Below are 17542 nucleotides of genomic sequence, written 5' to 3' on the forward strand. Positions count from 1 at the left end.
TTATCCCAAGCTTCAGATTTTTATTCTGCTTTTTAAAGAGGTAGTTCTGGAAGTCTGCAAGTTTTTACTTCTTTAAAGGTAAATGTGATCACTGAGCAACCAGCCTGTTCCCTGATGTGATTAATAACAAGAACTCTTCTCTGCCCTGGAACTCTGACTAAAATCTTTTTATCCTTGTAGGCAGACATTTCAGTGTACTGAATACAGAAAGGTTTGTACTGGGGCTGTGACCCAGAACTGCTTATGGACAATGCAATAGAATCTTATACTGAGTGTTAGCAATCTTTTTCTCACTATTTGTTAAACACACACACACACACACACACACACACACACACACACACACACACTCACTGGACTGCACTCTATTTATACTTCAGTATACCATACTTATAGACTACTTATACACCAGAACTTTCTTGCTAAACTTCTTATATGTCTTGAGTTAGAAAATTGTTTCACCCAAACTTTTTGTTGGTTTTGCTTCTCTAGAATTCATTTTGAGATATATTCTAAAGTTGTTTGAAAGGAAATTTGGGGACCTCACATGAGTAGTCTCTACTTTTTGTCCAACATTTTGATTTCACCTCTCAACTCAAGTAAGTCCCTTAACTGCTCTGAATATCAGTTTCCTTATACATAGGAAGATTGAATTAGCTTACCATTTAGATTTCTTATAGCATAAAATTTATGATCTGTAAGCTCAATGAAACATACTGAAGCTCCATGGCTGAAAATGTGCTAAAGTAAGGTTTTAAGACAAAAATCTCTAAAGCCATAAGGAATCTCAGTGTTTTGTTTCTAAACTTCCTTACCATCATTGAATATGCAATAAAGACTTTGTGGTTGCCTTCAGAAATGTGCCTGAGGGTTTTACTTTCATGAAGACTCATTGCTCTGGGAAGAGATAAGGGAAACATTTTCTTCTGGGAGAGGTAACCATAAGAAGCATCCTCTAAGCACTAGTGGTGGTGGTCATTGAGGCAAAGACTTTGCTAAACTAGTAAAACTAATCTTTTATGCCTGAGGGAACAACAGAAAGGAGCATATGATGCTTTCTTGATTCAGAAATTTAATTTATTTTGAATCACAGACACTTAGTTCAAATATAGCTCACCAATTCTGAAAGACATCTGGTGTGCTTCCTTAAGCCACAAAATCAAGGACAACTGTTCCACTGTGTGAATATCCCAGAAAGGTAGGATCATTTTCCCCATTTCTTAATCTAATAATATTATTTTGCAAAGAGATTATCACTACAGAGAATATGAGCAAAAATTCTTCTCTCAAAAGAATTGCTGAATATTAAATTTCTAAATAATTAATAAGAGAAATGCAAATCAAAGCAAACTCTGAGATTTTACCTTACAACCAACAAATTTGTAAATGTAACAAAAGATAGGAATAGTCAACCCTGAAGTGGCTGTGGAAAGACAGGTATTCTGGTTCACTTTAGGTAAGATAATGTAGGCACTATTCTGTGTATCAATTTGGAATCATGTTAAGAAAATTATTAAAATGATTAAAACATTTATTATTATTAAAGATTATTAAAATTATTAAAAAATCCTTTGACCTGAGATCCAGCTGTTAAGTTCAAGGAGGGTAAATACAGAAAGGTTTTAGATACATCAGAGTTTTATGGCAACACTTTTTATAATAGCAAAGGTATAACTGGGAAATGATTAAGCAAGTTGTGACATCTGAATCTAGAATTAATATATACATATATATATATATATATATATATAATATAGTACATTATATTTAAAATAGTATATAGTATATATATGTGTGTGTGTGTCCATACAAATATGAACATATACACATATATGATATATATGCACATACATATACATATACATGAAAAAAAACTTGTCTAAATAGTTGATAAGAAAATATTCCTTCCCCTTTTGTAAAGATAAGGAACTATAGTATTGTCTACTGAATAATATATTAGATTTATTGAGTGCATTGATTAATTTTTCTGGTCTTCACTTTAAATTTTCTTTTTTAATACTTTTTATTGTATAAGATTTCTCATTAAGAAGGAAGAGACAACATTTGGAAATGGTTGAAATAATAAAAAAAAGATATTTTGAAATGTTTTTAAAGGGGTGAGGAGGAAACTTGTGAAACCATGAAGAATGAACTCATCAGGGCTTAGACAAAACTACTGATTATCAGAATGGTGAATAGGCTCAAATGTTAGAGACTAAGTAGGAAAACTTACTGGACTGTATGATTAGTAATTATAGCACATGATGCAAGATAAAATGTTCAGTAGAAATCAATACCTATGAACTTGGGATTAGCTGGTAGGTGGAGGTATCTTTGAGAAAGAAAGAAAACACATTTATGTTTTGACATTTAAATTCTGGACCTTTCTCTTCAGGTGCCCTAAACCTGAATTCTCTGAATTCTTTCCTGCTTAGTCACTTCATCTCCTTTCTTCCTAAAATATTCCTCTTCTGTATTCCCTTTTTCCTCTTAAATCTTCCATCTTCTTACTTACTTTTCTTACTTTTCTAAAGCTCTTCACTTCTCATCCTCTCCATAAGACTACTGTGATAGAATACTGGACAAGATCTGAAAGGCTATCTGGTCAAACCACTGTGTTTGACAGATGAGAAACAAAGTCCAGAAGAGCCAAATCCCACAACTTCCAGGTTAAGGAGAAAATATTATAAGCAACAAGAAAAAAAAAACAATTTAAATACAGCACAGTCAGAATGAGAATTACACAAGATCCAGCAGCAGTGTCACTAAAAGACTGCAATTCTTAGAATGTCATATATTGAATAAATAGAACTGATTTTATACCCTGAAATGTTAAGCATTATCTTGAAACTAAAAGATACTCAATGAGTTGTCAGATTTGCAGGATTTTGTTGTAAAAAAAATGCAAGATTCAAGAGAAATATGAGGTAAATCTCTAAGATTAATTATGAAAGACTCCAAAAGAACAAATTGTTTACTTGTTAATGTGGAAATAAAAATCAAATATCTAAGATTTTCATTAGTAATTGTGTAGTTCAAAAGAAAGGTTGTTATAGAACTGAACATGAAAAGCAAAAACGTAGGAAAATGTAAAAAAGAGTAATTATTTCATACAAATGAGACATGAGAGGAAGAACTGACAAAGGAATTAGATGGGGTAGGAGAGCTTGTAGTTCTGGAACCTTGCTCTCATTAGGAATGAGTTCAAGAGAGCAATTACACATACACATACATTCATACCCATATGTACATATACATACATACATTCACATGTATGTATATAGGTAGAAGAAATAAGAAGATAAAATATAGGGATTGGGAGAGGACAAAGGAAGGATTTTTAGAGAGTACCCTAATCATATCAGATTTCGATTAAAGAGAGAACAACATTTACATTTGGAAGGGAACAAAAGTCCTTTAAATTAATAAAGAAATGAGGATGAAGGAAGATATAGAATGGTATATAGATAATAGGAATGAGTAAAGAACAACACATATTTGGAAGGCTATAAAAAATCTTCTAAATTCAGATAAAAAGAGAAGGGCAGAGGGATAGAGTGGAGGAAGAGCCTAAGGTGGGGGAAGCATAAGCAGTACTAAAGTAAGGTAATGGGTAGACGTAAAGTAGAGGAGTCAGGAGGAATAATAATAGGGTAAGAAGCATAGCGAGGAAAATAGGAAGGAGGAAAAGAAACAAATATTTATAGCTTAGAATGTGAATTAGATGAATTCATCCACACAATGGAAATAGTATATTAAAAATTTGAACAAAGCAATATGTTATTTACAGTAAATCTTATTGTTGTTGTGGCTTGTCCTTTGTTCTCTCTCATCACTATAACTTCAGGGAGGTGATGCCATGACATGAAAGTGAATTGGATTTGAGTGAGGGAGGGCTGTTTGAGGTCACCTTTCCTTTTCAGAGCTATCTAGGTCCAGTGGCAAGTTTTAGATCAAGATGATTAGAGATGGCCCTGGATACAAAGGGAGACTTTGGCCTTTTTAAGCTAAGGTCTTCAACAGGTCTCAGTTTGACTTAGGCTGAGCCATTCACTGATTCACTGATTAAGGCTAGGTAGCAATTGAGGCAAAGAATCTCCTCTTTTCACCTAATCCAACGAAAATCTAAATGAATGAATAAATGAATCTGGGTGAGGAAGACCCTCAGGATTTCAGGCCAGAGCAGAAATGAGTGCTATTTTCATTCAATATGAGTCAATCAGGAACCAAAGAATGAGCATTGGCTAGTGCCTATATTGGTGGCCTGTGAAAATAAGATTGGTTTTGGTTGAAAGTAATCTTTAAGAGAGGATCTTGGGAGGATTCAGAGGTACAAAAGAAAAGAAAATGCCTTTAAGAGTATCTGTAGGTAAGGTATACTGTATGTGGACAGAGAAAGTAAAGGAGGGAAGGAAGATGAGAGGGAGGGAAGGAAGGAAGGAAGAAAAAAGAGAAAGAAGAAAAGAAAGAAGGCAGGAAGCATGGAAGGAAGGAAGGAAGGTAGAAAGGAAGGAAGGAAGGAAGGAAGGAAGGAAGGAAGGAAGGAAGGAAGGAAGGAAGGAAGAAAAGAAGGAGCTTGATCAATTATAGACCATTTTTAATTAAAGATACACATAAACATAAAAGAAAAATCAGAAGTAAAATTTATTATGTAAAAAAGCAGGTATAGCAAACACAATCTCAGATAGTTTAAACTAAAATAGATTTAATTAAAAGAGAAAAATAGAGAAACTAAATTATATGTCAGTTATATTGTTTTAAACTATTTGAAATAACTAGATATTGATGAGTTCAGTGGTAGCTATAATGAGGTGCAAGAATTGGGGTGGGAAATTCCCTCTGATCAAAGGCACAAGTCCAATGTGAATGAATTCGCAAACCTGAAATCTGTGTGGCAAAAGGGATTTATTGGTAGTGAGAAGAGAATATTTTTAACAGTGGGCAAAAGTCCTGGCAGGGCATAATCCTCTTTCAGATTTCTGGGAAAATAGTTTGACCAATTCCTGATTATGTGGGTAAATCTTGGCCTGTAAGCTAGGAAGCAGTTTAAGCTATCAGATAGAGAGAGATCTATAATTGAATAAGGTACTGGGAGTGATTCTGGACTAATCTTCAACTCCATAGAGGGTGCAACCAGTCCCTGGCCAAGATTTCCAACTGAACGAGACAACTTATCTTGATTCCCTAAGGGTGGACCTCTCCCATAGGAAAGTTTTTCAGGGTTCACCCCATCATTTCCCCTCCAAAATCAAAGGGTACACAATTTGCATCAATATAAATTGGAATATTGCTGTGGTATTGGATTAGGTGGATTTAAAAATATGAAAAGTCTTGGAATTATGAAGGAAGATGGTTTCCATCTTCTCAGAAACAAAAGATAAGTGGAAATAATCATAGTATGGTCATATATATACATATATATGAATATATATGTGGGTAATTATAGGTATGTGTGTATATATATATATATTTATGTACATATATATGTGTTTGTGTGTATAGGTGTGTGTTTATGTATATCAATGTTGAATTGTAATCTTATTTGGGATGGGGTTGGGAAAGTGAGGGGAGGAAAGAAATAAAATAAAAATGTTTACAGTAGAAGACAAAAAAAATCTGAAAAGAAGCAAGAAAAAATGGACAACTCTGAACACAATGTGTAACATTTTTTTATATAGGCCTTCTTGAAATTGAAATTTATTGCTTTATATTTTGAATCTTCCATTATGTTCAAAGCTACACATGATGATGTTATTTTTTCTTTTGTTTTTGTTGAAGATAAATTAATTAAAAATGAAAAATTTTACTTTGATGTAAAAAAAGTTATCAATATAAACTTTTCTATTTGTGTGTTTGTTTTTCCTCCAGAGAATCAAGTGCAATCTAAAAAAGATTAAATGGCATTTTTATCATCAACAACTCAAATTCTCTCATGGATTTTCATCTTGATTCTTTGTGGTTTGTCAGTGAACAATATTCTCAACCCTGGTTGGTATACTTCTCCTGGACCAGAAGCCATATAACGAAACCCAATTGACCTAGAATATATGATTTCTATTAACTTTGGGGACTCTGGCTTTGGGTTTCAAAACAGAAATTTTCTTTTTCTTTTCTTTTTCTCAATAGTGCTTTATTTTTTCCAATCTTGTATAAAGATACTTTGCAGTATTCATTTCTATAAGATTTTGAGTTCCATTTTTTTCTTTCACATGTACGATCATTGTTGACATTTCCATATTAAACATTTTTTGCATATTAGTCATGTTGTGAAAGAAAAATCAGAATAAATGGGAAAAAAAGATAAGAAAGAAAAAGCCAACATGAAAAGAAAAAGGTGGAAATAGCATGCTTTAATCTGCATTCAGTCTCTACAATTCCCTCTTTTGGATGCAGATGACATTTTTTTCCTCCAAGGTCTATTAAAATTGAATTGGATAACTGCATTGCTGAGAAGAGATAAATCTATCACAGTTGCTCCTCACATAATATTCTATTACTGTTTACAATGTTCTCCTAGTTTTACTCACTTCACTCATCATTTGGTCATCTAAAACTTTCAAGACTTTTTTGAAACTAGTCTGTTCATCACTTCTTATAGAACAATAATATTCTATTATATTCATATACAACTTATTCAGCTGTTCCTTAATTGATGGATATCCCACTCAATTTCCAATTCTTTGTCAATACAAAAAAACTGCAACAAATGTTTTTTGAACATGTGGGTCCTTTTCCCCTTTTTATGAACTCTTTGGGATATAGACCCAGTAGTGTCCCAGAGTTTGCACAGTTTTGTAGTTTTTTGGGTATAGTTCCAAATTGCTCTCCAGAATGGCTAGATCAGTTCACAACTCCACCAACATTTGTGTTCCAGCTTTACAACATCATCTCCAATATTCATCCTTATCTTTTCTTTTCATCTTAGTTAATCATAGGTGCAAGATGGTACCTTAGAGTTGTTTTCATTTGTATTTCTTTTATTAAAAATATTTTAGAGCCCTTTTCCTTATGATTATAGATGGCTTTAACTTCTTCATCTAAAAATTGCCTGTTCATATTCTTTGACCACTTATCAATAGAGGAATAATTTGTATTCTTATACATTTGACTCAGTTTTCCATATATTTTAGAAATGAAGCCTTTATCAGAAATTCTAGCTATAAAAATTGTTTCCTGGCTTTCTGCTTCCCTTCTAATCTTGGTTGCACTGGTTTTGTTTATGTGAAACTTTTTAATTCAATGTAATCAAAATTATCTATTTTGCATTTTGTAATGTTCTTTATTTCTTGTTTGGTCATAAATTCCCAAAGATCTGAGAGGTAAACTATCCCTCTCTCTACTAATTTTTTTTAAATATTATCACCCTTAATATCTAAATCATGAACTCATTTTGACCTTATCTTGTTACAGGCTGTGAGATGTTGTTCTATGCCTGTGGAAAGTTCCCTTGATATTCTTTTTGAGGAATCTATCATGGTCACAGATAAGTACATAACAAGTAATTTCAGAAGGGAGAGAACAGCAATAACTAAGGCATTCCAAAGAAAGCCTCATATAAAAAAGCAAATGTTTCACATTGGTGTAGGGAGCTGCCAGTAAAGAACTTTTTCAGAGGATGAATACTGATATTTTTCCCATAACTTATTTTAGAGAGTTCCTCAGGTCCCTAAGATGTGAAGAGACTTGCCCTTGGTACTACAGTAATTATAAATTAGATGGAATAATTGATTCCAGATTTTCCTGGTGCTAGTTCTTTATCTGCTAAATCACACATCTTTACTTTGCCTATACCTTGGTATCCTTAATTGGTTCCAGAAGGCAACTCCCCACCTAATTCCCTAAAGGAGCAAATAGGGCCACCAGCTGCAGAGAAATGTCAGCTTTGCCCATCCATGCTCCTCTTTTCTTGATCTTGGGCAGTGGGAACCCTGGATGTAGAGGCAAATCTATTTCCCCCACCCTTGAAGTCTAGGACTTTGGCCCCTGCTGGGGCTTCAGGGCTCATGGCTGCTGGGAGTCCTGGGTTTACTGTTGCTTTTATCCTTGTCTCATCCTGGGCTCCTGCCACTGCTTCTCCTAATCCTGCTGCTTCTTCTCTTGCTAAGCATGTTAGCCATTTTGTTGAAAAACATTTTCTTATGTAAATGTGTCAAACAAGGAATTCAAGGAATTTCAAATAAGTTTTGAAGTACATCTTATACAATGCTACATATTTTTTCCTGCCAACATCTCAGTATTATTTCTTTTTGATACCCTCAACCATGAAAATATATGCTCCTAGATTATGAATGAAAGGCATATTGACATTTTAGAAAGATAATCTTACCTATTTCTTTGAGATTGCTGGATATCCAAAAATAGCTACAACCAAAGTTGTTCTAGAGTATACTCTCAAGTGTATATGACAACTTCAATAGGGAGTGAGAATAATTATAATCTCAAGTCAATTTACACTTGAGATTTATATGTGAGCTAAATTTAACATAGTATCTCTTCTGTTTCTATGCTTTTTTTTTTCAGGATTCCCTATACTTCTGTGTTTCTTCCTCACCTTTATTGCTCAGAATCACTGCTTTCAAAGCTCAATTTAGATGGCATTTAAGTTTTTTTGAAACCTTTCCTTTTTATGTGAAGCTTTCTTCTGAATGCCTTAGTTATTGCTGTTGCCTCCCTTCTGAAATTACTTTCTTATGTACTTATCTGTGACCATGATAGATTCCCCCAAAAGAATATAGGCTCCTTGAGTCTAGAAAATATTTTGATTTTATCTTTTTTGCACACAATATGTATTAATACATGTCTTCTGAATTAAAATGATAGATTAACCTGTTAACTTTTGCTTTCTATATCTTGGTTGTAGTTGTCAGTGAATTTACAAGATATTCTAAGGAAAAGGTAAGATTATTTTTCTAAAATGTAAGTAAATCTTGAGATTTAATTTTCATTCCTAATCTAGAGCTTATATATGCATAGTGAGTCTCAAAAAGAAATAATACTGATATTAGCAGGAAAAAAATATAGTTTTATATAAGATGGTACATCAACATTCCTTTGCTTATAACCTCCTTGAATTTGGTATTTGACACATTTAGACAAGAAAAAAGTTTCAGTGGAACGACTAGCATGCTCAGAAGGTGAAGCAGCAGTAGCAGCAGCAGGTGCTCAGACTGAGACAAGGGTAGCAGTGGCAGCAAGGGCAGAACCAGAACTCCAGACAGCCCTGAGCCCTCAGCAGGGGTGGAGCCCTGGACTGCTGAGGGAAGGGAATCATAGCTTTTAATTCCACTTCCAGGGCCCTCTGTCCACGGTCAAGAAAGGAGGAATCTGGCTGGGCAGGGCTGACATTCTTCAGTTGAAGATCCACTTGCCCCTTTTAGGAATTGAATGAAGAGGGATGGTTAGATTGCCTTCTGAAAACAATTAAGAATGAGTTACAAGATACTACTGGGATAGACAAGGTAAAGGCTATGTGATTCAAGGATATAGAACTAGCATCAGGAAAACCTAGAATCAAGTACCACATCTGACTCATAGTGACTGTGGGACCATGGAAAGTTCTTTCATACCTTAGGGTCCTGAGAAACTCCCCAGAATAAGTTTTGGAAAAAATGTCAATATTCATTCTCTGAAGAAGTTTCTCACTGGCAGCTCCCAACATCTATGGGTCATCAGTTTAGTCAGTACATATAATAAACATATATGCAAGCTTGTATATATGTTAATATAGGTATATTTAATGTGTACACATATATGTATACACAGGTGTATATGCTAATTTGACTAGAATTCAGAATTAATTGAAGGATATATTTTTACACACACATGATATATGTTACAAGATATATGTATGTATGTTTCTCTCTGCTCCTATACAATGAGAAATAGTATTTATACTTAAGTGAAGGATATAGATAAATGCATAACTAGGAGTTTTTGCATTATATAAAAGTACTATAAACCATGCCCTTAGCATATGGTAAGAAAATCATCTTCAGCAGTATGCTATTTGAAAGGGCAGGGTAAGTACTATCCTGTGGAGAAGACAAAGATCTCAAGGATATCCTAAACCTGATGATGGAGAGGTAATCCAATCACTTCTTCCTCCAACTCTTACCACTCCTACCCCAAAAAGCCACTTGGTAGTTTCCTGCTTAACTCATTACTTTTAATAAGTGGGTTGTAAAATTTTTTGCTTCCTCACTTCCTCTTGAAATCTACTAGGAGCTAAATGGAAGGGAGATGGGTAGCAACGCTTAGAACAAATGGTTCTTTAGGAGAAGTGAAAGCAGGTCTATAAGAGGACCATTCCTCAGAACCAATTGTTGATTTTTTGGTATGAGCATTAATACCTCAGAAATTACAAATTCTATAACTCAGGACTTGATTTGTTTTTTGCTTTGTTGATTGCCAAGATTAAAAAAGTAATGGATAAAATGTCAATATTATAGATTAAACTTAAAAGAGTATTATGTATACTTTTTTTTTTGTCTGCAGAGTTGATTGTTACCTGTTCATAAACACACACATGCACAGTCCTCAAAGTATCAAGTGAAGGCTTAGAGAGGTCTGAGTTTTAGGAAAAAAAACACAAAAAACAAAAAACAAACTAAAACCCAAGAATATGAAAGTTTGCACACAATATGTATTAATTGCCTGAGGTAACAGAGGTAAGATTGTTTAACAATTACTAAAATGGAGACTGAATTTAGATGGAATCAGATGAAAATCAAATTGTTGTCAATAAAGGGATCATTCTCTATAAAAGGCAGTGGGGAGTGACATATTTGGAAAATAAAACGATAAAACAAAAAAATCAATAATTACAATAAAAAAGAGAAGGAAAAAATATGAAGCAAACACTGACTTGTTTGAATGCTTTATTAGTCCAAATAGCTTCAGCTAAGAAATATGGACTACTAAAAGTTAGTAATGTACTTAATAGTTAAAATTCCCTATTCTCACAAAATTTAGAACTTCTTATTTATGAAAGACTTTTTCTCATCATTCATCTTTCTCCCTCCATAAATGCCCCAAATGTACTGCCTTGCTTGTTTTTCATCTTTATAATCATTATCATGCACTGTTGTGGTTATTGTTATTGTTTGTCCTTCATTCTTGAAGAGGACTATGAAATTGAGGGGGTGATGCCATGACATGGAAGTGAATTGGATTTAAGTGAAGAAGAGTTGTGCAAGGTCAACTGCTTCACCTTCCCTTCCAGAGCCATCTGGGTCCAGTGGCAAGATCAGGATGATTGGAGATGGCCCTGGATGTGATGGGAGACTTTGGTCTTTTTAAGCTAAGGTCTTCAACTAAACAGTTCTTAGTTTGATTGAGGCTGCACCCATTGAGTCATAAAAGTGGGGGAGCAATTGACATCATCCTGCAAATGCCTAATCTCTCAGTTATTGAGAGATTCCTCTGCATCCTAGTAATAGTCTGGATGCATTTGTGAGTCAATCAATGAGCATCAGGTTATCCTGAAAATACCTTGATAACTGGCATTCTTCTCTAGGGATATCCACCTATCACCCCAGTCATTTTCTACATCTGGTAAGGTTTGTCTGGGTCTTGATTCTAAGAATATTTTCTTGTCAGCACGTGTATTTTATTAGTACAAAAATGTGAAATTCCTGGTGTTGGATTTTCTTTCATCAATATGATCCACAACCTACCTCTCCCTTAATAGATAAATCTCTGGAGATTGCCTAAGATACATCAAAGTTAAGTGACTTGTCCAGAGTTACATGTATAGTAATAGAGATAGAGCTTGAACCCAGGAAATTCTGACACTAAACCTGACACTCATAGGATTATGAATTTAATGGCAGAAGGAACCCTAGAAGCCATTAAGCCCAATGCTTTTATTTTACATATGAGGAAAAAAAGAATTGTGATAATAGAGCTAGTAACTGTCTCAAACAGAATTCAAATTCAGATATTCCTGACCTTAAATTTAATGTTCTATTTACTGCACATATTGTCTTTTTTGAGGCTAGGGCTAAGGTGGGGGTGAGAGAATAGTATATCTAGACATTTCTAAAAAATTGCCATATCAACTAAGGTTAAGTGTAAAAAAATATTGAAAGTTTTGATCCTGGTAGAGTTATTGTTCAACTCTTCCTTACCCTCTCCTTCCTGCCATCTGCCTTTTGTTGTTGTTAATATTACTGGTTATTGTAACAGAGAGTTATAGATATTGAGAATCAGGGAAGATAACTAAAGGCTGAGTGACTGGAGTGTTTTCTGAGGCTTTCTAGAACTGTTCCTTGATTGATGGATAGAGTGTAAAGCCAGAAACAGTAACCTCTCTACTAGAAGCAATCTTAGAGATTGGGACATAATATACTAACTCATATTTTGCAGATGGGGAGAATGGAGATAGGAAAGGAGACATTTTGGCTTAGAAGCATAATCGTATATACCAAATGCAGCTTTAGATTAGTTTCCTTCCTATCCTTGGCACAAATCAGATCCCAATAAAAGTTGGAATTTCAGGCACAGAATGCTCTACAGATACTGGCTTTGACCTCCATGTTACTATGCCTTTGTTATTCTTACAGAGTATTTGTCAGAGGTACACAAAAAATGATGGACCTTGTCTGAGGAAATATGATCCAGTTTGTGGCAAAGATGATGTCACCTATCTCAATATCTGTTTTTTTTGCTGGGCATATTGGTAAGTGCAAAAAAGTTTCAGGATTGTTCTCTCTCTTTCCTGTGAAGTTGTTGGCAGGATACTAGATTCATCCAGAAACAATCACTGGTTCATTACAAAATTCATTTGGAAACCTTAAAGTACTATCTTAATGGTGGTTATCATTATTATTGTTTCCTCTGAAATAACTAGAAGGTCTAGTCACTTTATTTGCACAGAACACTCTACTCCTGAATTTAACCTGATATTTGGGGTTATCTAGTTAACTAGCTATGTTAGTATTGACAGTTATAATAACTGAAATTCCATCTATAGCTTTTTATGGTTTACCAAGTATTTCTTGGTAAGCTGTTTGCTTAATTACCCCACAAGGTATTAAAATACAAGCATATACTTCTAGTTAACCAGTTTGACTGTCTTTTATTTTCATATCTTTTGCTATCTTTTTCTGTCACTACTCATCCCCAGAAAACCCCCCAAACTAGATAACTCCCATCATCTGTCTCTCTTTCTTCATATTCTTGGCTGAATTCCTCACCTCACACTTTAAAAGGAAAATTTGAGATTGTTGATTTTATTCCACACTTCTCCTTTCCTCTCAATCTTTTGATATTGCCCTTAACTATCAAGTTTAATGTTTTTTCCTTTTATCTCCTTTTAGCACTATAGTGCTATAGGACTAGGAATTCTAAGACTTATGGCAAAGATGGGACAATTAACATTTTAGAGAGTTAAGTTGCAAAAAAGACACTAATCAGTATTTTACTACCAGACCTAAATTTTTTTGTCCTATATTCCTCTTTCACAGTCAAAATTCTTGAAAAAGCTATATATTTATTTTCCTTTCTTTTCCTTATTACTCAACGGAAATTGCTCCCTCCAAGTTATCAATGATCTCTTCATTATCAAATCTAATGATCTTCTTTCAATACTTATTCTTACATTTCTGTAATATTTCATACACCAGGATGCTCTCTTATTTCCTTCCTACCTTCCTGACTGATTTGGCTCTTTGTCATAAGTTTTATACCCACACTCACTTGTGGCCTAATCCACTTCCATGGCTTCAATTGTCAGATACTTCCCAGGTCCAAATATATCTCTCCCAGTTGCCAGTCTTACCTAATTAGCTACATGGGAGATTTTAAAAACTGGATGTCCTGTAGGCATTCAATGTCAAAATATCAAAAACAGAACTCATCATTTTACCCCAAATCCACTTGTCTTCCAAGTTTTTCTATTATGAAACATCCTCCTTTCAGTTACCAAGGTTAGAAGCTTTGGTGTCAGCCATCCTCAACTTTTCACTCTCCACTATATAACTAACCAACTGAAAAATCTTGATTCTCCTTCCTCCACATTTGTCATACCTGTCTCCTCTCCTTTTACCTAGCCATTACTTTCATATGGGCCCTTATCACCTTCCACATGAACTATTGCAATAGCATACTTTTTGGTTTTCCTGCCTCATCTAATTTCTGAAATATAGACATTAATACATCATAAGATAGATGTGAAAACAAGATTATTCAGGATTTTCCAATATACATGAATCCATGGTTTATGCAAATCTATCTACCACATAATCTATGAAGTGATTTTTCTAAGTACAAGTATGAATAAATCACTACCCTACTCAATAAACACTAGTGGTTCCTGATGACTTTTTAGCATCCTGCCTAAAATGCTATATTTTGCATTTTAGAAATTGTATTCAAATTCTAGTTCTGCAACCCTGGGCAAACCAATTAGCATTTTATGGAAATAGTACATAGAATAGATAATGTCTGAGTCCATCTGAGCTCAAAATCTTATAATTCCATGACTCTGGAAATAGAAAAACACCCTCCCCCACATAATTCCCAGGGTATATCATTATATTTACTCAGGAATCAGAAAGAAATGAAATTTTCATCCTTGAACTTAGTTGTATCCAAATTACTATTTTATTATCTACTTAAATGTATTTCAAATACAGAGATCAGCCTTGTTGGTCCTTCAATAAGGGTGTATATAGTAGGGCCATAACTGAGGTAGTTTTCAAGTAAAAGGCCAGGCAACAAATTGATCACAGTTAATTTCAATGACCCTGTTGGCTGCCCTAGTTACAATTCCTGGTATTTAATGGATACTGGGCAAGCCAAGATAATATAACCCTTAGACTAATCAATTGTGTATAATCTTCTTGTAATTTATAAACATTTTCATGTTGTATGGGAACATATAATTGATATGGTGATGGTGTACACACTGAGCCATATTGAACAATAACTCCATTGTCCAAAATCAGTGTTCACCCTTCTTTTATGACTATGGTTGCTTGAGATGACCCCCATAAGAAAGTGCTGAGGCTTTACTTCTACATGGAAATTATTTTCTCTCTTCAGGAATCAATATCAAGGAAATATACAACTTAATTATTATGGTAACTGCAAAAAACATCAAACATAGTTTTGAAATGACTCCTTGGACCATTCTATTCCATAAATACATGAGTGCTGACTGCAGACAAACATCTTCACTTCACCTGGTCTTATCTGTTCATCATTGTATACTGAGCGATTAAATTTATTCAGAACTATTTTTTCTGATTATTCTTTATTTTTGAAACCATAAGATATCAATTTTGTGCTTATTCCCTCTTCTGCCCAGATATAGTTAAATAAAATTTTATTGGTGCACTAAAACACAATATGATAAGAAGTCATAATTTCCCCCTAGGGATATGAAACTTGTATAAAAATGATAATGGAATGTATGTGATTTTCCAGAGATTTGGGAGATAAGAACAGTACAAGAGAGAAATCTTGTGAGGGAAAGTGACTAAGACCTAATTTTTGCTGTGTAATTAAATTATTGTGTAATCTAGGATAAATCATTTCCTTTCTGCAATCCTCAATTTCCACTTCATTAAAATGTGAACCTTTCATTTATGACACTCTTACATATTCTAAAGCCCCTCTCTAAAATCTCCCCTCTAAAATTCTTTGGTTTAATGTCATAGTACCTTCTAGCAGCATAAACATGGTTTTACCATCATGTTGTGTGAAAATTCCTCCTGAAATCTTAGTTCCTCAATCATACAGTTATCTCAAATGAAAGTGGATCTTAGGACCTGAAGTATTCACACAATTTCCTTAGTTCTCAGGTTTTCTAGATGTGTGTAGACATAATCTTACTTCACATCACATTCTACTTTGCATGCTAAATCCTGAGTAGACTGTATATACTGGCTTGGTATAGTAAAAATACCCAAGATCTTTGAACCAATAGAATTGAGATCAAGATCTGATTTTCACTCCCTTTTTGTGTGACTCTAGGGAAGTTTATTTTATTTAGGTCTATTTTATTATCTGTAATATGTTAAGCTATCTGATCTCTTGAGACTCTTGTAGCTCTGATGTTCTTTGAAGAGTCATATATGACAATGAATCATGACTTCATCTAGTACAAGCCATTCTTAGACAAGAACTCCTTTTCCAAAAGACAAGACAAAGTCATTTTAGCCACTCTTTTGAGATCTGCAGAAATGAAACATGGGAAAAATAATACTGCCCAGGAGGAAGACCATTCATTTTGGAGCAGGAAGTTTCTTTACATCATTGATTGGTCCTAAATTTGATCATAGGGCACAAGGACTATTATTAGTCTGTTAGTCTTTCATATACTTGAAGACAATGAATTTATTTCTCTTAGGTCTTCTCTTTTCCAAGACATACATATTATAATGCTTTATACATGTATAAATCTATTTATCATTATATAGGCTTATTAAGATTAATAGCTAATAATTCCATAGTAATCAATACATACAAACAAATTATATTGTCTATTAATAACACAAAAACAACACTTCTAGAAACAATTCCTTATTTCTAAAGTTCTAGGCTAATAATTTCTCATACTAGTGCTCACAATAAGATTCTCTGTCTGTCCAGAGGTTCTATATGTTTCCTTTGAGATTTTGATAGGCCCTCATCAATTAGTCCTACCCTCAAATGAATACAGGATCTTTGAATTTTGAATTTTCCTTCAGGAAACACAGGAGTCTCTTCTTGTCATGGTCTTGGAGCAGGCTGATAACTAATATCGGTGGTGTGTTTTTTTGGATTCTCACTAATGGCATTTCAAATTCTTTTTAAAGTTCTTAGATTATCTAAGCTTGTGGTAGATGGAAACTTAATTAAAATTAACTTCATTAGCAAGTATTTGCATAAGTTATTTACAAAATCTTGGGAATATGCACTCATATCATTAGTATCTGTTTACCAAATCTGATACACATGCTCATTTAGTAACTGTTTATGAAATCTGAAATCTGGAGGACACATAAGTGTCATTATAAAAGTACTGGCATTATTCATCAAGAGGAATAGGGGTTATACACAGGGCTGAGACAAGATGGGTCATCCAACTGATAATTCTCTCCAATAAACTTTAAAATAATGTCTCAAATCAAAAGTTGGAGCAGTGGAGCCAACATAAAGTTGAGGTAAAATAATTTTCTTACAGAAAACTAAAGAGATCAGTAGAAATTTTTGACACCATGGTGAAGGTCTGTTCAGAGCCCACACATGTTGTAGCAGCAATAGTGGGTAACAGCAGCAATAGCTTTGGAATCTCTCAGCTCAAAGAAGTGAGTGGGTTAGACAACTGAAAATGTGGGTGAGACAAACTCAGAATGAGATTATACGGAATCCTTTACTGGCACTAGGTACACTTGGAAGAAATTGGCAACTATTACTAAATGTAGATAGTTTTATCTAGATAGTTTTGTCCAAAAGATTTGTTTTCAAACCCTAAAGTTCTATGCAAGCTATCTAAATGTTAGCCACAAAAAATAGCTATTTACTATGATAGGGCATGTAGATAGCCCAATGGATA

At 34.0% G+C, this 17542-nt stretch overlaps 1 long non-coding RNA gene across 1 annotated transcript; it reads left to right on the plus strand.

Annotated features, from left to right (window-relative positions):
• The first annotated feature begins 1041 nt into the window (after window positions 1–1041).
• LOC141553574 (uncharacterized) lies at window positions 1042–15231 on the plus strand. Its single transcript, XR_012485531.1, has 5 exons — window positions 1042–1198; window positions 5869–5988; window positions 8861–8895; window positions 12564–12679; window positions 15046–15231. It is a non-coding gene; the product is annotated as an uncharacterized LOC141553574 (long non-coding RNA).
• The last annotated feature ends 2311 nt before the right edge of the window (window positions 15232–17542 follow it).

Source organism: Sminthopsis crassicaudata, chromosome 2 (genome assembly GCF_048593235.1).
Source record: "Sminthopsis crassicaudata isolate SCR6 chromosome 2, ASM4859323v1, whole genome shotgun sequence".
In the NCBI taxonomy this organism is placed as follows: domain Eukaryota; kingdom Metazoa; phylum Chordata; class Mammalia; order Dasyuromorphia; family Dasyuridae; genus Sminthopsis; species Sminthopsis crassicaudata.